Here is an 8,177-nt window from a genome sequence, read left to right on the forward strand (position 1 = left end):
ACCCGGCTAAAGCCAGTAATTGTCCCACTCACAGCAGCTCTTCACCCTTCCCAGAATGCATTTGGAATAAGGAAAATATCTTCCTGGAGCTCCAATTTCCCTTGTGGTTTTGTTATAAATATTGTGTTCTCCCCATTAGTATGTGGTGTATATCCAGCCTTTTAGGACAACAACATACGTCTGTGTGGACGAGGTGTTTTGTGTGCAGCTCGGATGTAGGAAGCGCCTTCAGTACAGTGTTGGGATGCATCAATATAAGTGATCACACAACTGGGACAATTAGCAGCCCCAATCTCGTATGTCCCTGGCGGTGTTTTTGCTTCTCCAGTGCTGTGGAGGTTATCGATGCATATTTTCATGGTCAGGTTATTGACTTTGCACTACTATTTTGTACATTCCGCTCTTTTTTTCACCCTCACTTGTTAGAATTTTCGATCAAATTATTTGCACTCTGGTTACAAGGTTTTTTTCATATATTGGATTTATCATCATAGAATCTACTGTGGATTCTCCATTGTATGAGGCTGCTTAATGTGAGATCCTCTGATATGGTTTGGAACTTAACCTGGAAGCATGTAACGACCCCGAACAAGCAGTCAGTCCACCCAGAGATGCAGGCTTCCTAAATGGCCAAGTTAGGGACCTTTCACACGGAACACAATTATGCTACAAAACACTGCCAAAGCCGCAGTTGTGAAACTCCACCCCAAGAACTGTTGGTCTATCTGCAGATTCTGATGCAGAATTACTTACTTCGTGAGGAATTTGGCGCGTCTTACGGTGCGTTGTGCAGCCTATTCCGTCTCATGTGAACAGTCCCATATAGTCTAGCTCTAAATCCCACCAAGTTTGTGAGGAGCCTCTACCGGCTATTGCAGTCACTGAAGCCGGACGCACATTCCCAGGGACACAACACACAATCGTTCTATGAAAGTAAGCAAAAAACGTCTATCGGACAAAACTTTCCACCGCAGAAAATGAGGGTCTGACGTTGGTCAACTAAAGTTTTCATCTGTTGTTAATGCAATATGGCGACTGATCGTTTTGGTCTGGTTTCAGCTCATTTATTACCCACACGACCATAAGTAAAAATGCTACGTTTGTGCGCCGCGGTCCGCTGCCTGTAGGGCTGGTTGGGTGTTCGTTTCTACTGTGTATTTTGTGCAGTATAAGCGCAGACCAGCGCTGATGGGGTCACAACTTTGTTTCCCCCTCTCAGTGGCATAGCATCCTGCGTAAACAATGCAGCATTAGTGTTATACGCAGCACACAACTACTCATGTGAGAGTGGCCTTAGTCTGGGGCAGCTTACAGCGCCGTTCACAAATTGTATCTTCAATCAGTATTGGTAATATGAGACGGAGAGCAGAACATAAAGTACAATGGAAGACCTGGGCGTCCTCCAGACTGACCTAAAACCATGAATGAGGCAACATAATGTCAGGAGAGAAGCAGGAGCTCAAGAAGGAGGGACTTGTGAATGTTTAACAGATTACTACAAATCCAACATCTAGTGTTTGAGGAGTTCCATCACCTTGTCCTCAAATACCAACATGTCCACAGGTTATACAACGAGGGTTCTGTTAGCTCTCGGTCCTCATTCGTCGTCCTTCCGGCAGTCTCGGTGGTTTGGGAATACAGTAATAAGAAGGTTCATGTAGGACATTCAGCGGTGCTGCTCTGGAGGTAAACCAGGATCTTCTCTCCCTTCTATCTTCTCCTCCGTGGTTCACGCTCACAGGTCACCTCAAGTACATCGAATCTGGGTGTTTGGTGGATCCAGGCTGATTCCACCAATAACACGATCACTCTTAAGAGGTGTTTAATGTCTGTAAATAACTGATGGGGTAAAAATGTTTTTTGGCTGTTGCATCATTTACAGGGAGCGTCTCTCCCCCACAACACACAGGCAGAACGATGCAGATTGTGGCCGGCGCCTGGACTCATCAGCTCAAGTCAAATCACTGGTAAAGGGGGTTTCTTGTGTGGGGAGATGCACTGGGATCGGAGCAGAAGACACTGTTCCGACGCCTGCATATGGGCCAGTACTCATAATAGCAGGTTGGGGTCCCATTGTTTTCAATGAGAGCTGCGCCAGCAATTATGAGTAACCACCACTACTCCAGGTATCCTGGCACTGAGAATGGGCACTGCTCAGAGAACCCCTCTAACTCTGCCTGTGTTCTGTAAGGCATAAACATAGTCGTACAAAAGTACCCCAATCATCATCTGGTTTCTTCTCTGTGTAAACTGTCTGAACAATTTTAACCCTTTGCAATCTAATTTTGGATTCAAGGTTTCCTCAGGGGCTTTCTGCTATTATACTTTCACTATAATATCAGTGTAAGCATGCATGCCACGCGTGTGGCTGCCACGCGTATTTGAGCTGTATTAAGTATGGCTGAATGAAGCATGATGCAGTTTGACCATGGCAGTTCGACAGGGTAGGAGACAGGTAGGCCACAAACTCTGCCTTAATGCTTTACACTTAAAAGCTATCACTAATGCTGTCGCCTCTGTTCTCATTCTTGCTCTCAGTTTCAGAACTTCTTCCAAGTCCCAACCTCTGGGGCGCTCTATTCACATTAGACCCTCTCTCCTGTCCTCACCCATGCACAGCTCGCATGCACTCTTTACCTTCTTGCTAAGCCTCAAACCCCCTAATGCCACTAACAAACATAACAGCCTCCCTCATAAATCTCCTAATCATCTGCTAACCCTCACTATTCTGCTGTTACTAGCTGCTGGAGATATCTCTCCCAATCCTGGCCCACCCTCCACTGCTCCTAGCTATTACCCCCTACCAGGCTCACTAATAAAATCCCCAAGCCCAACTGCTAGCCCATGCATACCCTCCCCTGACTCCTTTAAATGTGCCCTCTGGATCTACCAGTCAGCATGTAATAAACTCCCCGCCATCCACGACTATTTTACTGCTAAATCCCTAAATCTGCTAGCTCTCACAGAAACGTGGATCCAGCAGTCTGACTCGGCCTCCCCTGCTGCACTGTCCTACAATGGCCTGCAGTTCTCCCATACCCAGAGACCAGATGACAGGCGTGGCGGAGGAGTAGGTGTGCTCCTCCCCCCGAAATGTACCTACCAGGTCATCCTCCCAGTACCCTCACTCACTTTTCCATCCTTTGAAGTACACATGCTACGGCTTTTCTGCCCGCTGTCCATGCAAGTAGCAGTTATCTATCGCCCCCCAGGTGCTCCTCGCCTGTTTTTGGACCACTTTGCTGCCTGGCTCCCCCACTTCCTATCCTGTGAAATTCCAACCCTCATCTTAGGTGACTTTAACATCCCCACTAATGACCCCAACTCCCCATCTGCCTCTCAGCTTCTTTCGCTCACATCCTCCCTTGGTCTCTCTCAACTCACAGCCTCTCCCACTCACAGGGATGGCAATACTCTGGATCTGGTCTTCCTCCGGCTCTGCTCTGCTTCCAACTTCACTAACTCCCCTCTCCTGCTCTCGGATCATAACCTCCTCTCTTTCTCTGTCACGCTCCCTAACATCTCTCCAGACCTACCTACCTACCGTACCTGCAGGAATCTTCAGGCCATTCACACCCAGAACTTTGCTGAATCCCTACAGTCCTCTCTGTCCCCCATCTCTCTCCTCACCTGCCCCAACCTGGCTGCCGCTTACTACAACACCGCTCTCAAACATGCCCTGGATGAAGCGGCGCCCCCCAGGACCCGAGCCATCCGATGTAGACCACGGCAACCCTGGCTCACGCCTCAAACGCGCTTCATACGGCGGTGCTCTAGAAGTGCTGAACGGCTGTGGAGGAAATCGCAAATGTCCGCAGACTTCCTCCACTACAAATTCATGCTCAGAACCTACAACCTCGCCCTCCACCGCGCCAAACAAGTCTACTTCACCTCTCTCGTCTCCTCACTATCCCACAACCCTAAACAGCTCTTTGATACTTTTCACTCCCTTCTCAGCCCTAAACTGCAGCCCCCGGTGACGGATCTCAGTGCTGTAGAGCTGGCTAGCTTACTTCAAAAAGAAAATAGACGACATCCGTCAGGAAATAACTTCCCAATCCCAGACTAGCCCTGACCCTAGTCTTGTCAGCACTGCATCTAGCTCCTGCTCACTGTCTGTACTCAGACCAACAGAGGAAGAAGTCTCCAAATTGCTCTTCTCTGCTCGCCCCATCACCTGTGCTAGCGACCCCCTCCCCTCACACCTCCTCCGTTCCTTCTCCCCAGTGGTCATCTCCCATCTCACCACTATATTCAACCTCTCTCTGACCTCTGGCATCTTTCCCTCTTCTTTCAAACACGCCATCATATCCCCACTGCTAAAGAAGCCGACTCTGGACGTGACTGATGCTGCCAACTACCGACCCATCTCAAACCTCCCCTTCATCTCCAAACTACTAGAACGGCTGGTTTACTCCCTCCTTGTAAGCTACCTATCAGAGCACTCTCTCCTAGACCCCCTACAGTCTGGCTTTCGACCTCAACACTCGACAGAAACTGCCCTTACAAGGGTATCCAATGACCTACTGACAGCCAAATCGAGGGTTGATTACTCCCTACTGATCCTCCTCGACCTCTCCGCAGCATTTGACACTGTTGACCACAAACTCCTCCTCAGTATGCTACGCTTCATTGGCCTAAAGGACACTGCTCTCTCCTGGTTCTATTCCTACCTATCTGACCGCTCTTTCAGTGTGTCCTTTGCTGGCCCTACCTCCCCTCCTCCTTGCTGTTGGGGTCCCCCAAGGCTCGGTCCTTGGCCCCCTTCTTTTCTTTATCTACACAGCCCCTATTGGACAAACCATCAGGAGATTTGGCCTCCAATACCACCTGTACGCTGATGACACCCAGCTATACACCTCTGCCCGTGACATCTCTGCACCCTTCCTCCAAAACATCACTGACTGTCTGTCCGCTGTCTCTAACACCATGTCCTCTCTCTACCTAAAACTAAACCTCTCTAAAACTGACTTACTGGTATTTCCGCCTTCCCCTAACCGCCCTCCTCCTGACATCTCCATCTCAGTGTGTGGCACCATAACTCCCAGCATGCCCGCTGCCTTGGGGTTATATTTGACTCTGATCTCTCCTTCACCCCCTACATCCAATCTCTGGCCCGAACATGTCAGCCGCACCTCAAGAACATCACAAGAATCCGCTCTTTTCTCACTGTAGACACGTTATAAACGCTCACTGTCGCCCTCATCCACTCCCGGCTCGATTATTACAACTCTCTGCTGATCGGCCCCCCCTGCACCAGACTCTACCCTCTCCACTCCATCCTGAATGCGGCAGCCAGGCTCATCTTCCTGTCCAGCCGCTACTCGGACGCCTCTGTCCTGTGCCGGTCACTGCACTGGCTGCCCGTTAAATACAGAATTCAATTCAAACTCGCTACCTTCATCCACAAAGCCCTCCACAGTGCAGCGCCCCCTATATTGTATCCCTCATCCACAGCGCAGCGCCCCCCTATATTGTATCCCTCATCCACAGTGCAGCGCCCCCTATATTGTATCCCTCATCCACAGTGCAGCGCCCCCTATACTGTATCCCTCATCCACAGTGCAGCGCCCCCCTATATTGTATCCCTCATCCACAGTGCAGCGCCCCCTATATTGTATCCCTCATCCACAGCGCAGCGCCCCCCTATATTGTATCCCTCATCCACAGCACAGCGCCCCCTATATTGTATCCCTCATCCACAGCACAGCGCCCCCTATATTGTATCCCTCATCCACAGCACAGCGCCCCCTATATTGTATCCCTCATCCACAGTGCAGCGCCCCCTATATTGTATCCCTCATCCACAGTACAGCGCCCCCCTATATTGTATCCCTCATCCACAGTGCAGCGCCCCCTATATTGTATCCCTCATCCACAGCGCAGCGCCCCCTATATTGTATCCCTCATCCACAGTGCAGCGCCCCCTACATTGTATCCCTCATCCACAGCGCAGCGCCCCCCTATATTGTATCCCTCATCCACAGCGCCGCACCACCCTACATTGTATCCCTCATCCACAATGCAGCGCCCCCTATATTGTATCCCTCATCCACAGCGCAGCACCTCCCTATATTGTATCCCTCATCCACAGCGCAGCGCCCCCTATATTGTATCCCTCATCCACAGCGCCCCCTATATTATATCCCTCATCCACAGCGCAGTACCCCCTATATTGTATCCCTCATCCACAGTGCAGCGCCCCCCTATATTGTATCCCTCATCCACAGTGCAGCGCCCCCCTATATTGTATCCCTCATCCACAGCACCGCCCTACATTGTATCCCTCATCCACAGTGCAGCGCCCCCTATATTGTATTCCTCATCCACAGCACAGCGCCCCCTATATTGTATCCCTCATCCACAGCGCAGCGCCCCCTATATTGTATTCCTCATCCACAGCACAGCGCCCCCTATATTGTATCCCTCATCCACAGCGCAGCGCCCCCTATATTGTATCCCTCATCCACAGCACAGCGCCCCCCCCTATATTGTATCCCTCATCCACAGTGCAGCGCCCCCTATATTGTATTCCTCATCCACAGCACAGCGCCCCCTATATTGTATCCCTCATCCACAGCACAGCGCCCCCTATATTGTATCCCTCATCCACAGCGCAGCGCCCCCCTATATTGTATCCCTCATCCACAGCGCAGCGCCCCCCTATATTGTATCCCTCATCCACAGCGCAGCGCCTCCCTATATTGTATCCATCATCCACAGTGCAGCGCCCCCCTATATTGTATCCCTCATCCACAGCACAGCGCCCCCTATAGTGTATTCCTCATCCACAGTGCAGCGCCCCCCCTATATTGTATCCCTTATCCACAGCGCAGCGCCCCCTATATTGTATCCCTCATCCACAGCACCGCCCTACATTGTATCCCTCATCCACAGCGCAGCGCCCCCTATATTGTATCCCACATCCACAGCACCTCCCTACATTGTATCCCTCATCCACAGCACAGCGCCCCCCTATATTGTATCCCTCAACCACAGTGCAGCGCCCCCCTATATTGTATCCCTCATCCACAGCGCAGCGCCACCCTATATTGTATCCCTCATCCACAGTGCAGCGCCACCCTATATTGTATCCCTCATCCACAGCACAGCGCCCCCTACATTGTATCCCTCATCCACAGCACAGCGCCCCCTATATTGTATCCCTCATCCACAGCGCAGCGCCCCCCTATATTGTATCCCTCATCCACAGTGCAGCGCCCCCCTATATTGTATCCCTCATCCACAGTGCAGCGCCCCCTATATTGTATCCCTTATCCACAGTGCAGCGCCCCCTATATTGTATCCCTCATCCACAGTGCAGCGCCCCCCTATATTGTATCCGTCATCCACAGCGCAGCGCCCCCCTATATTGTATCCCTCATCCACAGCACAGCGCCACCCTATATTGTATCCCTCATCCACAGCGCAGCGACCCCCTATATTGTATCCTTCATCCACAGTGCAGCGCCCCCCTATATTGTATCCCTCATCCACAGCGCAGCACCCCCTATATTGTATCCCTCATCCACAGTGCAGCGCCCCCCTATATTGTATCCCTCATCCACAGCGCCCCCCTATATTGTATCCCTCATCCACAGCGCAGCGCCCCCCTATATTGTATCCCTCATCCACAGCGCAGCGCCCCCTATATTGTATCCATCATCCACAGTGCAGCGCCCCCCTATATTGTATCCCTCATCCACAGCACAGCGCCCCCCTATATTGTATCCCTCAACCACAGTGCAGCGCCCCCTATATTGTATCCCTCATACACAGTGCAGCGCCCCCCTATATTGTATCCCTCATCCACAGTGCAGCGCCCCCCTATATCGCCTCCCTCATCTCAATCCATCACCCAGCCCGGGCTCTCCGCTCTGCTAACGAAACCAGACTGAGCGCCCCTTTAATTTTGACTTCTCATTCCCGCCTCCAAGACTTCTCCAGAGCAGCACCGGTTCTCTGGAACGCACTACCAAAGGATACCCGGGCAATCCAGGACTCGCAGAACTTCAGGTGTGCTCTAAAAACGCACCTCTTCAGGGAGGCATACCGAATTCCCTAAACAAACCCCTCTGTACTCCACCTGATAACATGCTCCCTGACCTACTGACTGCAATCCCTGCTAGCCATCATAAACCGCTCCTGCAGTCATACTGTTTCTGCCATCACACGGC

At 51.3% G+C, this 8,177-nt stretch overlaps 1 protein-coding gene across 1 annotated transcript in view; it reads left to right on the forward strand.

Annotated features, from left to right (window-relative positions):
- LOC136617429 (zinc finger protein 300-like) overlaps positions 1-8,177 on the forward strand; it is a 1,148,901-nt gene that overhangs the window by 326,062 nt on the left and 814,662 nt on the right. The window lies entirely within an intron of this gene.

This window comes from Eleutherodactylus coqui, chromosome 1 (assembly GCF_035609145.1).
Source record: "Eleutherodactylus coqui strain aEleCoq1 chromosome 1, aEleCoq1.hap1, whole genome shotgun sequence".
NCBI lineage: Eukaryota > Metazoa > Chordata > Amphibia > Anura > Eleutherodactylidae > Eleutherodactylus > Eleutherodactylus coqui.